Here is a 21,771-nt window from a genome sequence, read left to right on the forward strand (position 1 = left end):
AAGCCAATAAATGTTTCGCGACGATGATAAACGCGCGCATTAATTTCCACGATTTGCATTAATCAGCCGCTGAAGTTCGGATAAGCCTTTTCTATTTTTGTGCCGCGCCGAAAGGTATCTCGAGATATTCGCATTATTCGAATGGAGGCTCCGATGTGCAACATTGTCCGAAAAATGACCAATAAGAGAGTCTCCCCGAATCCCATTCCAATAAAAAGACGGGCACGTCCTTCTCGCGGCGGTTCGGCGAGGCCAGTTCGAAACAGCTAAAAGGAAATATGCCCGTCCCTTCTGCCACCTTTTATTCGCCGCCAACTTAGTAGAGCCTCCCGCGGCCAGACGTTCGAGGAAAGACGGGGATGCGATCTATCCGCAGCTCAGTTTTGTCGTTTCACTCAAATTGAATTCCACGTTACGAGTCGACTCGCGCGCCGACTTTTCCATTCCCTCGGGGGATTAGCGTGAACCTCGACTTCGCCGTACTTCTACGTGTCACGCGGAAACGTGGGGAAATAAAGATACCCGATGAAAAAAGAAAGAAAGAAGAAAAGGGAAGAGAGGAAAAAAATAATCTCAAGTTTCCGCGCTTCTTTGCGACGCTGCATCGTCGGTTGATGCAGTTTCACCGTTCCGTCCGGATTGCGCGTTAGTCTGGAAAAGCAATTTTCCAGCCGGATTATAAAGCGAGAGAAAGCAGAAGATATACGACATTTTTGCGGCATTGCTTGATGGAATTTTTGAGGCAGAGAAGCGTGATACATTTTGCATTTTTTATTAGAACGCTTGAATATGCAGCCGCCTGTGGTGTACTGCGGCCGCGATTACACGAACCTTCCGTCACGCAACATGCACCATTGATTTATGTACGACTCGTTATTTTTAAGGATTCAAGAATAATTTTTATTTTTAGAAAATAATAAAAATTGCCATTAAATAGTGACTTTGATAAAGATGCTCAGTGATTTTTTTTTTTAAGGAAATTATTATGTAAATTCGTTTAAACATTTTTTTTATAAATATTTTAATTCAAGTTTCAACAAAACGTTAAAGAAGAAAAAGGAAAATTTTTATTTCACTGAGACAAAAATTACAATTTTTACGGCGAAGAAAATAGAGTACGCACAAAAGAGAATAATGAAGTGTAAAAGTATTCTTGTTTCCTTTTGGTGACGCTTTAGTATTACTTTAATTTCGTTCACTGGCATTGGGGCCAGCAATTCCATTAGGAGATAGTAGACAACTGTCGGGAAGAAAAGCAAAGAGATGGGAAAGAATTATTCGACTGTATCTCAAATTCCGGTCGAACGAGTAACGAGCTCAATTGAGACGTTCTTCGACCCGCTCTCCAGTTTTCTATCTCTGGTCGACTGGACGAGGGATTACGACGGGCATTCCGCAGCTTTATTACCGTTTGCAAATTAACACGCGTGTGTCCAAATAAACTCTGAATAAATATGACGATGATTAAAGACCATTGCTTTTAGAAAATTTAGAACGAGATCCTGACGAAATGAAACGAAACGCGAGTAACGTTAAATAAGCGGCAATCTAAGTTTTCTTTTCTTTTTTTTTTTAATTATTTTATTACATTCGAGTAAAATATAAATTACAATGCCAATGTTAACGTTTAATTGAAAGCCTTACAAGTAGAAGATAAATTTAACTCGTTAGCGAATAGAAAAACGTGCCGTAGAATAAAGAATCTAATGAATTTTCGACACCTGCCGTTGCACGCGGATAACGGAGGGCCGTTAATGGAAAGAAGAGTCAACTAGCTCTTCAAATTCCCACATTGTACGGCATTTGCATGCATACTGTACGAGATTTACGAGCGGGTGTACGATTACCGTCCGGTTATTGATTAACCGTTTATGTTTCCTTAATGTACACCTCGCGGCATTCCTCGTTGTCTTCAGCAGGCCTTAAGACATTGGGTAGGCTCTCCCAGTCGTCGATACAAAGGCCGGGGGGAGAATTTCTTCTTCGTAGCCTCGCGTAGCAAGAATCGCCTCCGCGTGGCTCTCAGCGCGGCCGAATGTCGCAAGCGGGTTTATTCTTAGAAAGGGTCGCACGAAACTCCGGTATTTACAATGTAGGTGTATCGCATTTAAAAATATTGGCTTTAATATATAGTTACCGCCGCAGCCACGGAGACGACGGCCCGCGCGCCGTCGAGAGGATCGCGCGATATACAGCGGGGGGGCTTCGGGAGAGGAGGAGCAGAAAGCTATTTAATACGTTTCGGCGCATAAATTGCCGAGTATATGGGGCATTATGGGGTGGGACGGGTCCGTCGCTGTCCATTGGCCTCTTCTGCTGGAATGAGAATCGTCCTCGTCATGGCCACCATGTTCAGCGTCCGCTGAAATGTGGAACTTCGTTCTCCTACCATGTGCCGTTTCTTCCAGGCCGCCTCCCTCACTTTGTAGCATCGTGCAAATGAAAGCAGCGATCGCGCGTTCTTCCCTTCTTTTCTGAAATAATATTTTTTATTTTAGTTTAAGAACGCTAGAAATGAAAAAAGAAACTTTAAAGTTCCGCTCCCTCTCCCTCGCTCTTTCTCGCGAAGTTCTTTTTCGTGGTTTGTCTACGTAATGTCGATGTTAAAAAATTTTTCTGCACACTGTGCGGAAGATTTATATAATTGCGTAAATTTATTTTGTACGTAAACCACGCTACGGTAATTGTATATGTTTAATTTTTTATTTCCATTGGAATGAGAAAATGTTCCGCGTTAAAAATGCTATTTTCACAAATAATATTAAAAATTCTATATAATAGAAAAGTTACGTTACGTGTGAAATGCATTAATTGCTGTTAAAATGTACAATCAAACGATCAGATTAATTTTGGGGCTTGCGTGAACACAAGTTTTATAACGGCGACGACTTCGGAACGCTAGAAAGTCGCGATTGAGTGTAAAGGAATCGTTTTTAAGAGACCTTCGAGCTCGGGTCCGAGCTCGCAATGTTTTTCTATCTTGGGGGAGGAAGCCTCGAGCTCGCCAAGCGCACAAAAAAAATGTAAACAGACGGACTCGGCGTCGAACTCGGCGATCCGGCGACACCGTGCGTCTCTCTTCTGCGAGAAAAGGACAGCGTTCAATTGACGATCGACTCTATCGCTGTCTCACTCGCTTATACACCGCTTACGCGGACCTCTCTTTCCATCTAAGGGCCGAAATCTCCAACGGCCAGTCTAGTTGCAGAACCACGGGCGCGAGGACGTGTACATAATCGCTCTGCAATTACGCGTATTTTCGGCCGCGGATAGGAAAGTATCTCACGCGAATAAGTGTCGACATCGTCGACTCGAGTACGAGCGATCTAATTCTGCACGCCTGAGCTATTCCACTGGCGGTTCTGTGCCTCGTTTCGGCCGTCGAAAAAGTGCTTCGGAAAGGTTAAGTGCACTGCGGTCGCAGCGCACGAAGCGTCCGACTTGAACTTGGTCGCGTTCGGCATGTTAGACTCGCTGCACTTGCGAATTTTTTCAGCGGCTTCCAACAATCGAAATAATCGCTACGTGAGATGTCGTTAACGGCAATCGCACCTCGCCCACCTTCTTCGTCGTGACCGAGACTTATCGTTTAGAGCAAGTGACTTTTGTGGAACATGAGAAAGAAAAAGTGCGCGGGGAGAAACGTTGTATATCGCGGCCCGTCTCGTTCGCCGGCTCCTTCGGCGGGTACCGGCGATTGTCAGTACCAGAGTGCGGGATCTGCACCTCGCCCGCCTTCTTCGTCGTGGCCAGAACTCTCATCTCGTTTGGAGAAAATGACTTTTATGGAACTTCAGAAAGAAAAAGTGCGCGGGGAGGAACATTTTATATCGTGGCCTGTCTCGTTCGCCGGCTTCTTTGGTGGGTTCCGGCGATCGCCAGTGTCAGAGCGCGGGATTTGCACCTCGCCCGCCTTCTTCGTCGCGACCAAGACTCTCATCTCGTACAATAAATGATCGCTCGTCGCGCTTCTTAATTTTAATCGTCCAAAATCGCCGCGATAACCCACCGTTATTATTTCGGGCGTTCGTCTCTCGAGTGAGTGTTAATAATAGTGTGAGTGAAAGTGAAAGCAAATAAAAAAAAAAAAAAAGCAGTGTGATATAGTGCCGAGTGATTTAAAGTGCTACAACACATTGGATTAATCTACAATCATCCAAATTACTCCCACGCAAACAAAGAAGGAAGGAAGGAAGGAAGGAAAGAAAAAAGGAAGGAAGGAAGGAAGGAAGGAAGGAAGGAAGGAAGGACGGACCAAAAATAACAACCCGCAATTATCAACGTAACTAAACTAGCTCCCTGCCATACATCATTCAAATGTAAGTTTTTAAATTTTAATTCAATTAATTAATACCTAATGCTTGAATGTAATAATGCTTGCAAAAATTTGCGCTCTACAATAACCATGCTTTTAAAATCGTGTGCCATAAGGATATTCTCCCGAATTCTAGGAAGCTCGCCGCGTTCACAATTTATTTATCCGTTCGACGAAATCCCCGCGTTCAGATTGGCCGGCCGGGATCCGCGACATAAACTCGAACTCGTCGTCTTTCTAAGTGGCATGGGGTTTTTCATATTAGACTTTTTCGTATTCGTTCGGCGCATTTAACCGTGTATTTTATGCTTCGCGTGTGGAGGACCGTCTCTCTCCATGGCCGGGGTCCCCTTCCTCGCCATCGCGACCGGTTAATATCGCCTGGGCCGCGCGGTCAGTGCCGTCATTTTACGATTTTATTATATCGCTGCATCCCCCGTCGGTCCGCGAAGAGGAGGAGCTTTTAACCTGCTCCTTGGTATCCTTGCCTTAATTGGGATTAATATGAACGGCGCGACATGTGTTGCGTCCCGGCGTGCGCGCAACGGCTGGCGCACGAAATTTCTTCACGTTTTAATCCGAAACCGGCCCCGCTACCGAAACGACATTAAGTTTACATTTTGCGAACCCTCACCGTGTCGTCCGAAGATCCGTAATCAAAGAATTTTTCGGGATACAAAATTATTTCTGCGGCAGATCGCGATAATTAATTTTTTTTCTTTCTTTTTTTTTCTATTTTTTTTTCTTTTTATACAACACCATGAAATCGAACAGTCAGGAAAATTTTCAGCCGGATTTTAATTTTAGGATGCCTAGTAAGACGCCCAATAAAATAAATTGATTTTTCATTATTCTAAAATTATATTTATACACTTCTCGCAATTTTATTCTTTTTATTTCGGGAGGGTAAATATTACTATTTTTAAAATCTGCATAAAAATATATAATTTAATCCCGAATCCACCCGTGAACCACGTTCCCCAGTTAGAGTTCGATAATTTGAGATCTCGTTTTCGCTGGCAAAAAACAGCGGAGGTGGCTGCGGTGACAGCACCAAAGCCTCGGTCTCCTGGCGTTCGCAGCCAGCGACTGGTAGATGCAACCGATTGGGAGATAGACCCGGAAAAAGTGCGGGAGGAATGGCAATGGTTCTTGCCGGATAGCGGAGGGCGCCACCGCACAGTGACGAGAAACCGCGTGCTAGTGGAAAACTTTCCTCCTCGTCTTCGACGGCATCTCTCGCTTTCGCGGCAACCCGCTCATCGAAATTCTGCTCCGCGTTAATAAATAGAAACATTTTTTTTTCTCCGTTCCCCATATTTTCGTCGGTCTCATTCTTTCTCTTCGTTATCAATCGCCTTACACTCTTTTCTCTTTTCTCATCTGTCTATCAGCGTTTCTCTTCCGACCGCGCCCACGTCGGTGATAACAACTATCACGATGCGCTTCGACCCGTCTCGATTCTCCGTCTACGCTCGTCTCTGTTCGTCTCGCCGCGTCCGAACCGTGTTCGTCTCGCCGCGTCCGAACCGTGTTCGTCTCGCGGGTAAAAAGAGAGAACGGAAGAGAGTAAAGAATGAGAGATAATAATGGGGGAAAGAAAAAAAAAGAAGCGACGGGAGAAAAGAACGACTTAATGTCACCCTCTATTTTTTTCCGCCGAACGAGAATACCGCGTCCAGCTTTCCGATCCTCCGGTTTTTTTTTGTTTTTTTTGTTTTTTTACGAGATCTTTTTTTCCACTCTCGGTTATCAACAATCGTGAGGAATGCAAACGCATCTCTCCTACGCGCTCTTTCCCAGGTCTCTCTTCCGGACCCTCGCCATCTTTCTCTGGCGTGGCCGAGCCGCGGGCCGGAGAGAGGGAACCGGGAGGGGGATTTCGAGGTGGCACCACCAGGGTCTTTCTCTATCTCTCGTTCTCTCTTTTTCTCTCTCGCTCGCCTCTCTCCGGTATTTCTAGTCGCCTACGGCCGGCGGGGTGAGAGAACCAGGGCGCGGTTCTGTGGGGTGGCGGCGCCGGGAAACGAGAGAGTACGCCGAGGGGAGGGGAGAGGGTGTTCGCAAAGTGTCCCTAAAACTTTTACAATCGCTCGGCTCGGCTCGCTCGCTCTCGCGCTCTCGCTAGGGCTATGCTTGATGGCGTATCTTCCAATGTGAGTTGCCCATAATACTAAGATGTACGGCTGCGCCGGTAGGGGTCCCGCTCGGTCTCTCACTCACTTACTACCTTATAGTATAGCAAAAGCCAAAGGCGTATAGTGTGCCGAACGCCGAACGTACGGACGTTCCATCGCGTTTGCCGGTTGCATTCGTCCGGCATTTCGGTCCCCGTCTCCGCGTGGTGACCCGCGAAAGAAAGAAGCCGGCCGCGTCGCTCGGCGCCGCGAAAACTTGAACTAGAACGTCGTCCATTTCGGGGCCGCCGGTCGTTGGCTCCGCCGGTGGCGATTCCGCGGGGTCCCGTCTACGTTCTGCCCCGGTTCTAATCGATACGTAATTAAGTGCCGAGTACCCGCGGGAGTCCTCGGTTTGTCCCGCGAATTTAGAGTATCTGGTACGAGTGAGTGCGAGAGGCCCGGGTCCAGCCGCTCGGGGCTGCCGCGTTTTGTAGATTCTCCTCTCCCGCCTGTGATGAGTGTAGCTCGTGGTTATCACGATCGCGACAAGACGGTAAAGCGATCGACGATTGCGATGATCGAGCACCGCGAGTCCATCGAGATCTCACGTGATGTTGAGTGCGTAGCGTGCCATGATGTTTATCGACACCGCCGGCGGATCCGGGAGCCGCCAACCATCATGGTAAGCATCACAACGAGCTATCACGTGCGCGGATAATTATACTTTGACGTAGATGGTAGTAACTGGACGTAATACGTACAATTAATCATGTAATTATTTGACAAATATGTTGAAGAAACCGTTTTATTTATAAACTTTGAAAGATTATCATGCAAACGCACGAAATTTTAAGCAACAGTTCTGTTATTAACGAGTTATAGGTTAGTCATGATTTTAGCTTCACGTGGATCTAGAGATCTTATAAATGTTAATTTCAATAATGTTTTTCTGAGTCATAAATGTATATTTTTCATAAAAATAGCAAAGCATTTTTACGAATCGTCAGTATGATCAAATCGTGTATTAAACAAGTGTAATTCAAGCTTCCGCGTTGCAATGCTTTTTATAAGAATATTGTAAGTTGTAGAAGCAATTTAATTGATGCATATTTAAGTTCAATCGATATTTAAACAATTAAGTTTCTTCAATTTAACGTCGCGCTTTTCGAGTAACGTTACGAGCAAAGAGAATGCCGCGGATGTCCCCGAAACGTTGCTAATTATTCTGTAAAGCGGCTCAACGATATGTTTGCCGATATGCGACAAGTGTTAAAACAAAATAAACTAATCCTGTCGTACGGGCTATCAATTAAAGGATATTTCATCGGCGACGAGGTCCAGAGCGAAGGAATACCTCCGCAAGCCGGATTGCACGGACACGATGTAGTAGGGCTTGAATCTTATCGATTGGTCGAGGTGTCGTTAGGTTGTTGACCACGCCCAGCAAGCTAGACAGTAGCAGACTCCACAGCGCAGCCATGTGACTTGGGTGTATATGTATTTTAAGTATAATGCATGAAAATACTTAGGCAGGTCGGAACTTATAATCAGCTATCAGATGCAGAGTGACGGATTTGAATTTCGGAGACAGCTCAATCATTCATTGCGGTACAAAGAAAATTTTCTTACCGAAATGTCCGACACGTAGGTTCGATGAAACGCGATGGCATTTAAACTAGAATAAAGTACTGAGAATAATTTATAAATCCCAAAAATGTAATCGTTCATATTATTATGAGAATATCGTCCGGTTTTTATTATTTTATAAATTAAACAAGATACATGCCTGCCGGCGAGAGAGGAGTTAATAAATTAAAGCTTGGATGAAGATAAAACAGAACAATTATAGATCATTATTTTGAACTCAACAGATTGTAAATTTGGTGTACGCTAAACGGTACATTTAATCGCACCTAAATGTCGCAGCTTTTTAAATTTATACGTATAAAATTTTAGCGCAAACGAGATATCACGTTTAATTAAACTTTTCAGTAATGTCACCGGTGTTATTAGTGTAAGAATATTTTCTATGTAACGCGACACTGATTACCGCGATTAATATTCATTGCACAGAGTACATTACATGATTTTTATATTATTATCAATAATGCTACATATTGCGGCTGCTATTTTCTAGGCATATAAATTTTAGTAGTTCAACGATGTGCATTTATGAAACGCTCAACTTTCTCTTCGGCTTTTTTTGACTTCCCGCGGCTAGGGTGTCCTTTTTTTTTATAATGACGTTAATGTGGGATGAATTTCGTAAAGTGAAAGTAGGTCGTGCCATGATTTCTGACCCAAGTTTTTGTACGTCACTATATCACCCTTTTGAAAAGCGAAGTTTAGAAAAGAAAAACCGTGGCAAAGATTCTGTCAAATTGTTTGCACTCCTTTCTTCAAGGAACTTAATTTATGTTGTCGCAAAAAAAAAATAAAAGTAAGAGCAGTTTCAATGCTTAATTTTTAAATTAATTCTACAGATGCGATGATAATTTGCTCGTCTACGTTGAAATACATAGATAATATATTAAATAATACGAATTTTGGCTTAATTACATTTGTACGCGAACCTAAAAGAATTTTTCTCAATTGACAGAGCGTATTCTAAATTAATTAAATCTTGCGAATTTATTAGAAAATTGCAAACCTTATATTTTTCTGTTACAATCATACCAAAATTCTTAAAATTAAGTATTATATTAAATAATACGAATTTTGGTTTAATTACATTTGTACGCAAATCTAAAAAAATTTTTCTTAATTGACAGAGCGTATTCTAAATTAATTAAATCTTGCGAATTTATTAGAAAATTGCAAACCTTATATTTTTCTGTTACAATCATGCCAAAATTCTTAAAATTAAGTATTACGTTACTTTGCAATGGTTAACGAACAAAAACAGCAATCGTTAACAGGGGATCATTAAATAAATGCGGTAAACGATACGTATACCATAATCTTTGACGATAATGACCGGCACAACACGGGTCAAAGATTACGCGAAGTGCACACGGGCGTTTAAAGTAAACGAAATTATACATATATTAAATTAACATTTAGAGATAAAATACAGAAGTTATGGCACATGTTTTCTCTGCAAATAAGGTTTTATGATACCTGAGCGTCATTCTGCTGCGAGCCGAGGCATTTCTAAAAACATTTTCCTGTTACTTTTTCACACTTTGTATTTCTCGTCGTTAATATCACACTTTATTGTATTGTGAAAGGAACATATTCGATAACTCATTGAGTTTTTTTTTATACTAACAAGGATTCGAATCGATTGTAAATCTATTAAATTTGGACGATATTTCTTTATTCCGCGCGATAAGAAGGAAGTTGTAGCTGCGTGTAGTGCCGCGTGGTAAGTCTCGCGCGTAAGTTGATTTTACGAAGGACGCATCACGAAGGGATATCTCGCAGCATCAAGCGTTATCGTTACTTCATACGTGGAAAACGGTCGGAATCTGCATTTCATTAAAAGCACAGAGAAACCGGTATGACCGCCCACCCCGACGCCATTGGCTCGTAACCTTTGTGTCCACAAAGTTATTCACTATCTATGCGACGCGAATGTTCGATACGCGAATGAGGCTCACCTTCTTCGTTCGATACTGCCTCTTTCGTTTTTCGTGTAGTGCGCATGGGTGTACCTGTGAAGGAAACTCCGACGGTGGCCGGAGGAAGTGCGTAAAAGGGGGTGCAACGGATGCAACCGGGATGCTCCCGGAACACGGGAGCCGGGAGATCAGTAACTGCTGTCGGGGCTGGTCGCGATCTTCTCACGCGCGAGTTCACGTAACTTCACGGATAATTACATTTCCGAGGTGGCCCTCCCCATCCTCCCGCGCAGGTTCGTTTCCCGGGGTATCTCGATAACGGAAATAAATCACGTTAATTTGCATTTTCAGAAGCTCCGTGCTTCTTGTGATAAGAAATTCTGCCTAAAAGTAATCGCGTTTGAAAGCCGAAGCTCGTCCCGCCTCGTCGCGACGTTCTCTATTAAATTCTTATCCCGAATTCATTGTACGTAATCAAGAAACGTTTAAAGCTACCTGTTCCGTAAGATAACTTCTGTGTAATTAACTTTTATCGGTGCAACTAATTCAGCATTGAACGTTCCAATTTTTAATCAAAAATAAGAATTGATGCGATAGTTAATGCTTTCGTATACGTGTGATATTCCGAATAATATTCGAGACTTGAAGTCCTATTCATCTTTCACGCGAGAAATCTTACGTGATTTTTCTGAAAGGCTTTTGAGGATAAAAAGCACGAGTGAACGACCGACGAATAAATGAAGTCCGTCCGTAAAGAAAGAGAGAGAGAGAGAGAAGCGGAGGATACAATGACGACGTGTTCTTTGTCCAAGAACATGATGTGCTACTCGATGGATAAGCATGTATCTCGCAACACCTCCTCACCCTCCTTTCATAGGACCACCTCCGCTTCTCCCTCCTCTTTCCTCCCGCGCCTACACGCGCGCTCAGAGGGTTGTTACAGTTGACTCCGACGGGGTTTTATAGCGTATCCATCTCCGCGTGTGCAGCTCGCGCGCAGAGAGAGCAACGTGGCGACCATAGCGACAAGAACGAGGGGGAAGAGCGCGACAGAAGAGTTCTCTCTTCTCTCCGTGACGTGCGTAGGGGTCAAGCTTAGGCGAGGGGCGCAAGCGCAGTTACGTTCGTGAGCCCCCGCGAAGCACATGGTCGCCCCCCTGGCTACTATTCCGCGACACCGCCGCTCTTCTATCTTACTTACACAAGTTCGGTAACGAGTAAATAATCGCGGTGACCCGTGGGTCGAGTCGCTCGCGCAACTGAAGGACGTAACAAGGGAGATGCGCGGCGGCGTGAATCGCAAAGTGGATCTCCCGGTGCTCGCGGAGGAGACACTCGCGTACGGTCTTGAACCTGGCCCCGGCCGCGATTCCCTGACCTACGAGTAGAGATAAGCGAGTCGTGACTACGCCCGATGTCACGTTAAGCGATCTTACATTCGTCGCGCGTCGCCGATGACTAACGCCGGACGGATGAGTAGACGGTATTCTCGGGATTCCGGTCGAGCGCGACGTTGTGCGCCGGGGGCTTTTCGTTATTCCACGATCGTAAGGATTTACGGACGTCGTACCGTCGTATCCGGCTCCTCTTTGTCGAGTCTGCGGAAAAAAAGGCGATAATGTGATTGAAAGCTGTAACGAGCTAGCCGGGAAATATCGTCGGACGATACGTGTAAACGCAAAACAATCTTAGAGTCCTGTTAAAAAGAGAGAGAAAAATTTAAAAGCCTGAAGTGACAAACATACATATTCTGTGTTGCATCGCGACGAATGTGGTATTCATTGGATGTCTAAAATTCGTCGATCGTCAGCACAGGTGAGTGGAGTGCTTTACTTCTAGTTGACATTTTCGTTTTTACTTTACTACGTTGCTGCACGTTACACCATGCGAAGTATTTTTTTCTCCCAATGTATTTTTTTTTTTTTTTTTTTTTTTTTAATAGCTATGTTGAAACGCTAGTTAACATAAGAATGTCTTAATGATTCGTAATCAGCGTCATGAATTGTCCCGGACAATATCGTAATTATTCACGCTAAGCTCTGCTATTTAGATAAACCAGCGACCTGTGACATGCACGTTTCGCGTACGGCTAATTTCCCCGCACGAGTCGCGATTGCGAGATAAGCACGCGCGCGGTGATAGGGTCCGAGTGAACGACAACATTATGCAACCAGTCGCCGTGAAAAATAGTCGAGCGGTGCGCGATTGTACATTAATCGCTTCGATAAAGCCGTTGCGTGTCATCCGAAAAGCATCGCGTACAATACGGCGGAATAATTAACAACGCAAACGCCGTCGCTCAACGTTTTGACGTACAAATTACAGTTCCGTGATTATTTTCCCGTAGTCCGATTTATCTCGTTTTGATTTATCTCGCCGGTGGAATTCTGACAAGTCAATACTTTTAACAATTCCTACGCGTCGCGATGTAAAACCATCGAGTTTTGCACCTTTGTAAAAAAAAAAAAAAAGAAAAAAGGAAGACTTGTTACTTTTTTTATGAGAATTAGATATATTACGCAACGTTCAACTGTCAACCATAAATAAGAAAAGACACGCTGGAAATTATCTGTTAGACTTTTTACGGCGATGCACGTAATATCTTGCTATTATTACTACCTTACTATTATCGTTAATGATAATTCGGTTTACGCAACTATTTGACATTTTTGCATTTGCATGTTGTAAATAACAAGCCAGGTAACGAATTGCTGCGGGGCACAAATTAATATTAGAATTTTTTAAACTTATACATACATTAATAATATTTGATTAATATTACACTTTATATTTTGCAATATAATTTTTATTTCTTTTTATGATATTTAAAAATAATGTCGCATATTACTGTGCCAGAATTTTAATATTTTAAATGGCACCTCGATATCGTTAATGAAGCTCAATTCCACATGCATCGCGACAAGTAGATTTTGTGAAATACATTCCGGGGGGGAGGGAGGGGGTGTAAGTCCACTAAAGAAACAACTCTTGCAGATCGGTGCGTCAGGTTTTTATTATTAGCGAATGAAAATGGAGGGGATCGTGGCATGGGACAGTTTCAAAAGCGGGGTGTAACTGCCAGGCAGGCAATAAAATTTTTAACGCTTTCGTGTCCAATAAGCGTAACGTCCATCGAGTTTTACATTGGGTGGAGCTACGCGGCCATTATGCAGTAACAGTTCGAAGCGGTGCAGCGATTGGCTTGGTTGTGCCATCATGGCTGCCGTCTATCTCGTATTTCTCCCTCCAGACTATCGCGACATGCGCCTCCATCTCTCCACTGATTCTAGCCATCCTTTCTTAGGTTTAAAACACTCGATGGGAATGGACGCGTGTTCAGGTTGTTTAACTCGTGCAATCCAGGTGTTGCACTGTGACTTTGATAAAAAATTCCTATGCATTAAATGGGATTAATTAATATTATAAAAAAAAATTGTAGAGCACTTATTAATTTTATTTAGTAAAATTAATTATTAACAATTTTAACGATAATGTCAATTAATTATTTTACAAACGATTATGATTGTTAATATATTTAAAAAATAGAGTTATTACATATGTACGATGTATCCGTCTTGTACATTTCTATCTTACAGTAGTACTATACTTATCAAATCGATAATACGCACATAGTGTTCTCTCTTATCGACACAGCTGTTTCCCGCCGTTGACCACTATTCTCTGCAAAAAAAAAAAACTTGGTTACAAATGCACATACTAGCTTTATTATATTTTTATCTTACAATTTTTTCTTTTCATATTCTTTGACGCATTTGTTCATTTTATAATTATATTAATTTTTCAAGCTTATTAATATTTTTAAACTTAATTTTAAAATTAAAAAATATTAAAAAGAAAATTCTGGCATTAAAAAATCATACTTGGTTGCCGTAAAGTGTTTCATTCGCGGGTTAGATATCATACTTCCGGAGAAGCTTCAGAATGAGGTACATGTATGTGTGTGTGGGTACGCGTGTGTATACCTAGGAGCGAAGTTGCGCACTCCAGAATAGACGGCTAAGATGATGATAGGGAAATGCGCGGCAACTCAATTTTACTAAAACGCACTCAGCGTCTGCATGCAGGCACTCAGGAGGGTCTCTTAGCGCGGGTTACACGTATTCGCATCATCCTCGTTCTGAAATTTTCGCGAGGGCGCGCGAGCGCGTACATGTACACACACGCGGGCGGAATTATATACGGATATGCGCTCGGAGTAACGCCGCGAGAGGAGAGGTTATACACGTGGGTTTTGTCGTCGAGCCATAACTAGAGATACGATGGAGTACATAGGATACAAACCCATAAACCTTCCCCCCACTTTATCCTGTCTCTTCCTCTCGCTTCTGGATCTCCAGACGGCGTTACCTTTACTTAGGGACCGAAACGGCCGCACCACCTACGGTAGCGAGCACCTTTGGCGGCGACGAAAGTGACGAGGGTAGCGAGCGATGACGACGGCGACGACGACAGCGCCAGGCGAAATCGAGCTCGCGCGTTTCCCATGCCGCTCGATTATGTCGTCTGCTACGCAGTCAGACAGACGGTGCGATCCGACATCGTTTGTCGCGCGTAACGCCGAGAAGTAACCGGCCGGAGGATCGATCGCGTGAACGTAAATTACGTACTAACGTGCCGCGCATTCGGAATCGTGACTCTCTCGCGGGGCGAGGGGGAAATGGGGGGGAGAGGGGGTGAAATCGACCGTAAATTCCACGGCATTAATTTATTCGTTCGTCGGAAGCTGATCGCGAGCGATTACGGCGAGTCGCAGTGAGATAAACGCGCGTGAACTCCGGGCGTAATCGACACGTGACTCGGTCCCGTCACGCGTGTCGTGAATACGCGCCCGCCGCTCGGTATTTTCCGTGCATGTGCACACGGAGGACACGGAGGAAGTGGAGGAGTCCCCGCAGGAACTAACCGCGAACAGTTGGGGCCGCGACACACGACCGGTCCGATCGGGGGGTTTGGCCAAATCTCGGCCGAACGCGGGCGGCGGCACCTCGCCGCTGTCCGATCGTGGTAACCAACGTGCCGCTCTCGTTTCCCGATTAGAAGAGCTTTTATTCGCGTCGTTTCGCGTATGAGTGAGTGAATGAACGTCCCACGGCAACGCGCATGCGTAAAAAAAGGTATTATGGAATCCGCGTTTCTCTCTCTCTCTCGCACGCTCTCTCTTTCTCTCCTTGGAAACACGCGGGTGCCATAGCCACGTGATGTACATGCATACGACGATTAGACTACGATTGCATGGGGTCCGCTACGTCATCTCAGGTCAGTTTTCCAAAAATTCATTTTTTTTTATCCTAACGTAACGCCATCCTTTGCTGGCACCGTTCACTTGCTCGGGCAAGTACTTCCACCCACACGACGACGCGCCGACGGCGGTGTGAGTCTTACACGCACCCTCATAGATACACTTATACGTAAGCTACGCACAGCTGGAAACACGATGGTAGTTAGGATGGATGCCTAACGATGGCGCGCGATGATATTCTGGGCTAATGGGTAGCTTTATCAACATTAGAATGCCTGCATTTTATATAAATTGTACCGCGGCTTTCTTCCATTAATCGCATTTGCCACGTGCACTCGCGCAAGTATCCCGCATCTGAAATCGACATAGGTTCCGGTCGTATAATCAAGATTCCATCAACATTTTATTTAGGAAAAATTTAATAGAACAGATTTCTTTTTCCCTTTTTTTTAATTTTTTTTTCTCTCTCTCCGTACCTTTCGTTCGGATGATAACCGAGTTATTATTAAGGTAGGGATATTAGGAGGACAAATAAGCAACGTGAAAGAGAGAAATATTATTCGGACTATACTGCGCCTATCGTCTGCCGAGGGAAGGTTTAATACTTGACTATTTCGCTTTATATTCACAAAATTGCAATAACGAGCGTAATGTTTAACGAACTTTATTGCACCGCGGAAATAACGTGTACGGTATCTCGTGAAAAATATGCACCGTCGGTTCTTTCTTGCGAGATACGTCTCGGATGGGCACAGTGGGAAACACGCGAAACGCGGATTTTATATACTTCGCTACAAGAGCCGCGGGTACTAGCGCTATTACATTTTATAGTTCTACATCCTTACTAAATGATTTATCATTGTCCGCGCGCACAGATAATTACGGTTTCCCGCTGATCGCTTGATTTACTGCAATTGTACAATTAAGCGCCATGTCCCGCGAGATTTACGCTCGAGGTACCGGTATAGTATAGCACATACGCACGTTCCACATATGACGCTGAGATGAGACTTGAGGATATCAGTTATCAGTTTTTCCGTTTTGCTTTTGTTCCCGGACAAACGTAAGACGCTTCTTTTTTTTTTTTTTTTTTTTTTATTTCACGCCGGAAGGTACCTGGCTCTTCGCTGCTCATTTCGCCTTTTAAATGACCGCCAAAGAAGCGAAATTAACATTTACAAGATTAATTGTATGTACGTACAAGAATATTTAAGAATTAATATAAATTGAGATAAAGTTTAATGCGGTACAGGATATTTTTGAATAATTATTATTTTATTAATATTAAAAACTGGTACGTTGTATGTAACGTAATGTTAATTTTCGTTTCGTTACTTTAATCAGTTTTTTATTCCCCGCTTTCAAGATAAAACAGAAATAATAGGTTTTTTTTTTCTTTTTTTTTGTGTGTGTAAGAAACTGCATGTCTGATTAAATCTAGCATGCGAGCGGTATCGTGACTGAAAGAAATAGCAGATTGCACAGGAAGTTAAGATAATCGAGATGCAAACTCCCGGCGTGGTTGAAATTATAAATCACCCCTTCCTTCCACGACGTACCTAAGTGCCGTGGCGGGGAAAAAGGGAGGGAGGGAGGAGGACGCGGTATTAGCCGCGTGGCGAGCCAACTTTTGATAGCCAGACGATTTTAGCCGGCACAATGTCTTTCCCGTGCATAATCCACCGAAAACCTTCTCGCCGACTTGCATGAAATATTTTGCCGAGCATGAATAAACCCGCAGCGTTACCGCAGTAGCCGTTGCAGTCGCTGCAACATTTTCGCGTGTCGTCCGTCGGCCCCCGGGTGTTCAATGTCTGCCCACAAACACGCAGGCACACACACGGCTCACCCTCTTTTTCGACCCACTGTCGCCATTGGTCTCTCTCGGTATACGGCCGTGCATGCGCCGGTCTTTTATTGCGGCCGCGGTCCTCGCCCGCGCTATGAAATTTCCCTCGCACACCATCGCGGCCGCTGGATGTGTAACATTGTCGCTGCGTTACAACTATATCCAACGCGATAAGGGAGTTATGTGCCGTAGTAAGGTCCGCCACCCTGTTGATTATTTCTGCAGCCTTAAATAAATACGTCGACCGACATATTCGAGTTATTTCTCGGGTCTTAGGTACAATTTCACTTTAATCTAACAATATGCCGTTTGGCGCATTCGCATTTCTTTTTTATTCTAAAAAAAAAAATGAAAAAGAAACAGTTATATTTTTATTTAATGCCAATGTGAAACGCTGATACGAAACCTTAATTTGATAAGATATTTGTAAAGGAAGGTGACTATATTTTTTTTTGGGTGTATAAATCTTGCGAGCAAGAGATCCAATCAATCGTAATGGTCGCACGTACCGACGCTCCCGACGAGGATTTCCTCATCCCCGATATTTACATCGATGAGCACATCCGAGTAGTTTCAATATCATTTGCCTCACGTCCTCGCACCGGAGATTGAGTAAACGTCTAGTTATCTGCCCATCTGTGTGCGTGATTCGCCCACACTGCTCTTCTGCCTCTTCTGGAACCAATTTGCTTTAGCCTGTGTTAAGAATCTTGTTAAAGAAACTTCCTTTCGCGCAATATTTCTAAAATATCAAGTATCTCCAGAAATAAGTAGAAAAAAAAATCATGCAGTTTTGATGAATACGTGATAATAATTTTAATTGTAAAAGTAAAAAAAAAATTAATTAATTCGATTTTTAAGACGTTATATTTTGTTTTATTTCGAGAATTTAATTAACTGAGTAATAAGTAAAAAGTTACGTGACAGGTAAAAATAGATTGTTACGTCGTAACGCTGATTAAATTCTCGAGCACCTTGCTTCACATTTCTTCCTTGCGTCATCGATTTCGTCCATCTCTTGGGCCAATTTCTTGATTACGATCGTCTGAAACTTTCATTAGCAAATGGAACACTTTGTAAATTCCCTTTTCCATTTCTTTTCCTGAAATTACAGCAAGATTAATCGATCACGTACATAGAAGCGGGCTTAGAACATTCACGCGTCGCGCAAGCTTTACATAATTTTGTATTCGAAACAGCCGTCGCTCATAATATTCCCGTAAAATTAGACTTTTCGTCACGTGTTTTCCATATGTCCTCTCGGTTCGGCTTCCCGCGCGCACGTTTGTGCAACTTACTTGCGACATGGCGCGAACGCGAACGTGCACCTCTCAATCGAAAAAGTCCACGCCGGAATATTATCCCGAAAGGGGATTCTTTACGTTCATACTTACAGACGGTCGTCGCAGGTAGTCCGCGATGTCCGATTTTATGTTTCTGCGCGGGCGTTTTGTTCAACTGGCCGCTATTCTTTCCGTCTTTACATCCTCTATTATAAGTATCCAGTTTCTAACAAAGTTACAAACGCGCGCCGATTTAATCACATTGCATATATTTTTTTTTCTCTCTTTTTTTTTTTTTTTTTTTTTTTTAACTAGACGAATAAGTTGAACACGCAAAGTGTGCCAGTTTTCAGCAGAACGAACGAGTTACGAAGGAAATATCGCTGATTACTGCCGGGTATTATGAAGTCCGGTAATGCCGGGCCTCTCTTTCTTCCGTCGCCGTGGAGCTTACTGTCGCCGTTATCTCGCGTTCTAGTTATCGAATGAAAGGGACAAATTTCGAGACTTTGAGCGCCTCTTAACTTTTCTCATCAGGAACGGGTCTCTCGCTCGCGAAATTTTATTTGTCTCCGTCGTAAGATTAAAGCGTATTACATTGTTGACGTGAAGATTGGCGGCGTAAAAGCGCGAGTCGTCGGATGAACAAAGAGGGATCAGAAGGCGGAATATCGTTGGTGAAACGTCGGCGGCCGCGGCTAACGTTGGTGCGCGCGTCTCCGTGCTGGTATGCGCTAGTATTTATATACCAGAAACCATGTACCCGGGATTTAGGTATGGATATATACCGCCATGCGTCTATCTCGATGGCGACGTTGCAGTCTTATTAGACTGAAGTCGCGGGAATGAGCCGAAGAAACTTGGAATGAAGGGATATTCCAGGGACATGAAAACTCGGAGGTTGTGAAAACGTAGGAATATCCGCGGTAGGGCAAGGGACGCGGGGGAACGGGAGGTCGGATGGAATAAAGGGAAGGAAAGAGACGTATCAAACGCAGCGGAGAATTTTCCCTTCCGCGAATCTTGCGCGTCTTGTTCGTCTTCGCTACAAACACGTGAGAATTTTCAGATTAGCGTGATTAAAAAAAAAATAAAAAATAAAATAAAGAAATTATAACTCAGACGCGATAGAATTTCACGAAGATAACCGTCTCGCGACCGGGCCTAAGCAACTTTGTCCGCTGAACGTCAACGCGGATGGACCCGGATTTGTTTTCACTCGGTTTAGTTAGACGGTATCAATTTTACATGCAACGCGATATTCGCGGCGCGCGATACCACCTGGATAGGCGCTGCCGCGAAGTTCCGGATCGCCGGCAGACCTGCCGTCTAGACTCTGATCAACGCGCGGGATTGTAAAACCTTGTAGGCACGTGATCTTCTATTGGAATGGCTTCCCCCGTGCGCGCATACATATGTATTACACGGTGGTACCCGGAGAGAAAAGGCAACGGCGTAATATATTTAACAATGTCTCACGATATGAGACGTTTTTACGGAAAGTCATTGGAATAGGAATTGCTCTTTGGCTTCGGTGGAAGACGGCGGTTGAACACATTGGAAACGAGTTTGCTCCTCCAGCTGATACGTACAGTTCGCAGTTGCACTTTCTTCCTTCTCTCTTTTTATCTCTCTTTCTCGCTGCCTCCCTGCTCTTTTCCTTTTTCTCTCGGTATTTACAATGTATACACACGCAAGGCCCTCTTTACGTCTGGCAGCATCGGGGACACGAAGATTTTATAACCACCTCGGAATTCCGGTCATTTGCTGAATCCGCCGATGTCGCGCGCGGCCATGCTCTCCTCGTTTCTAATCTCATTTATAACGAAAAGTCAAAAGGGGCCGGGTCCGGTGGCGACGGATTCTTCGGACTTTTTGCCGGACGATTCGGCTCGCGGTTATAAAACGCGAACGCCGGCCGCCGCCGGTTTATATCACGCGTCTGTTGATTAAACTTCGTCGACACCGAGTCCCCAGTGTGCGAAGGCCGTATCCCGACGACGCTGAAAAGGTCGTACGCGACGTCGTCGAGCCGGAAGGCGGCTGCGAGGTAAAAACGCCGGAGAAATTCGCCCCGCGGAAAATCTCACTCTGTTTTACATATCCCTTGAAGCTAACGAAAAGCATAAATCACGCTTGTAAAAAAACGACCACGCGAAAACCTCCGTGATTCCGCAGTAAAAGCTAGAAATATATCATTTATATTGCGCCTTAAATAATACTTCGTCGACGAGACTCGTACAGCTCAATCCATCAAACATTTAATTGCTCGGGTTACTACTTTGCGCTCGATGTTCGCTGTTTCGAACGCGATTAACTCCCTTCTAGAGAGAAGCGATCAAAGTAAAATTCAAAAACAGTGAAAATCAGGCGAGCGAATTACTTCAAAATTACTTTACTACCTTTCGTTGTTGAGCGTCGAGCGATCGTCGCTCGCTAGAATGTAAGAAGGAGAAAAAAAAAAAAAAAAAAAAAAAAAAAGGAAAAGAGCAGTGAGACGCGAGAAGAGAAGATGAAGAGAGACGATGGGAGATCGAAGGGAAACGCGGGAGGGATCGGACCTATTCCGGGAAGGTTAAGTTAGGTTGCAACGGTGGTTGGCCAAGGCAGCTGCTGGAGGGAGTGAAGAAGAGCGCAGCAAGGGACAGGACCGAAGGCCGGCGAAGGGTGGGTGGAGATGGGAACGAGGTTGATTCTCAAGCGAGGTCACGTATCCCGAAGCCAATCTAATACACTCGCCGAAGGTGGAGAGTCGGGGCCCCGGTCGAGCGTTCGCCTTCGGATTGGACAATCACTTCGCAGGATCCTCGAGATCCGCAGGATGCCTGCCTCGCGATCGGCGAAAAGCGCAGCTTCGCAGTTCGTTAACCCTTCGGTTATGATACGTCACTCGGAATGCAGAGCGACGAAATTGCACAGGCGTGGGTTAATTAGCGGGGCGATCGTTCGTCTTTATCGTTGTATTCCGCGGCAACCATTTTGTATTACGCGTTCATCTTTCTACGTTAGAGCAACTCGGTTGACGATAGTTTTCGGAGAACTTGAATGGACGACGTAGCTTCACCTTGAGGGCCTTCCTAATTCGAAATGTCCGAATCGCATTACCGAAAGATCGATAGTCCGGCTTCCCAATGGAAACTCTCCGGCTTGGAAGATATACCACTCGACCCGGCAAAACCGCGAGAAACTCACGATCAAGGGGCTTTGCAATTTCGTGGACCGTTGACCTCTAACGATAGCTATCGTAAAACCGGCCCAGGAGGACTTGCGTAACAGACAAGGTGCGAGAAAATATACCGTGTTGTAACATCTCGCGTCCCGATCAGGGTTTTCCACTCCCGCGATCGATCTTCTCCGTTTTTTTTCTTTTTTTTTTCTTTT

The 21,771-nt window shown here is 44.3% G+C and overlaps 1 long non-coding RNA gene across 1 annotated transcript in view; it reads left to right on the forward strand.

Moving 5' to 3' along the window:
• Positions 1–11,348: 11,348 nt before the first annotated feature.
• The window catches only part of LOC139103345 (uncharacterized), a 79,128-nt gene continuing 68,705 nt past the window's right edge, over positions 11,349–21,771 (forward strand). Inside the window, exon 1 of the long non-coding RNA XR_011545869.1 lies at positions 11,349–11,813. This is a non-coding gene — a long non-coding RNA (uncharacterized lncRNA). The remainder of the gene's footprint in view (positions 11,814–21,771) is intronic.

The sequence above is a fragment of the Cardiocondyla obscurior genome, linkage group LG06 (genome assembly GCF_019399895.1).
Source record: "Cardiocondyla obscurior isolate alpha-2009 linkage group LG06, Cobs3.1, whole genome shotgun sequence".
NCBI classification, from domain to species: Eukaryota; Metazoa; Arthropoda; class Insecta; order Hymenoptera; family Formicidae; genus Cardiocondyla; species Cardiocondyla obscurior.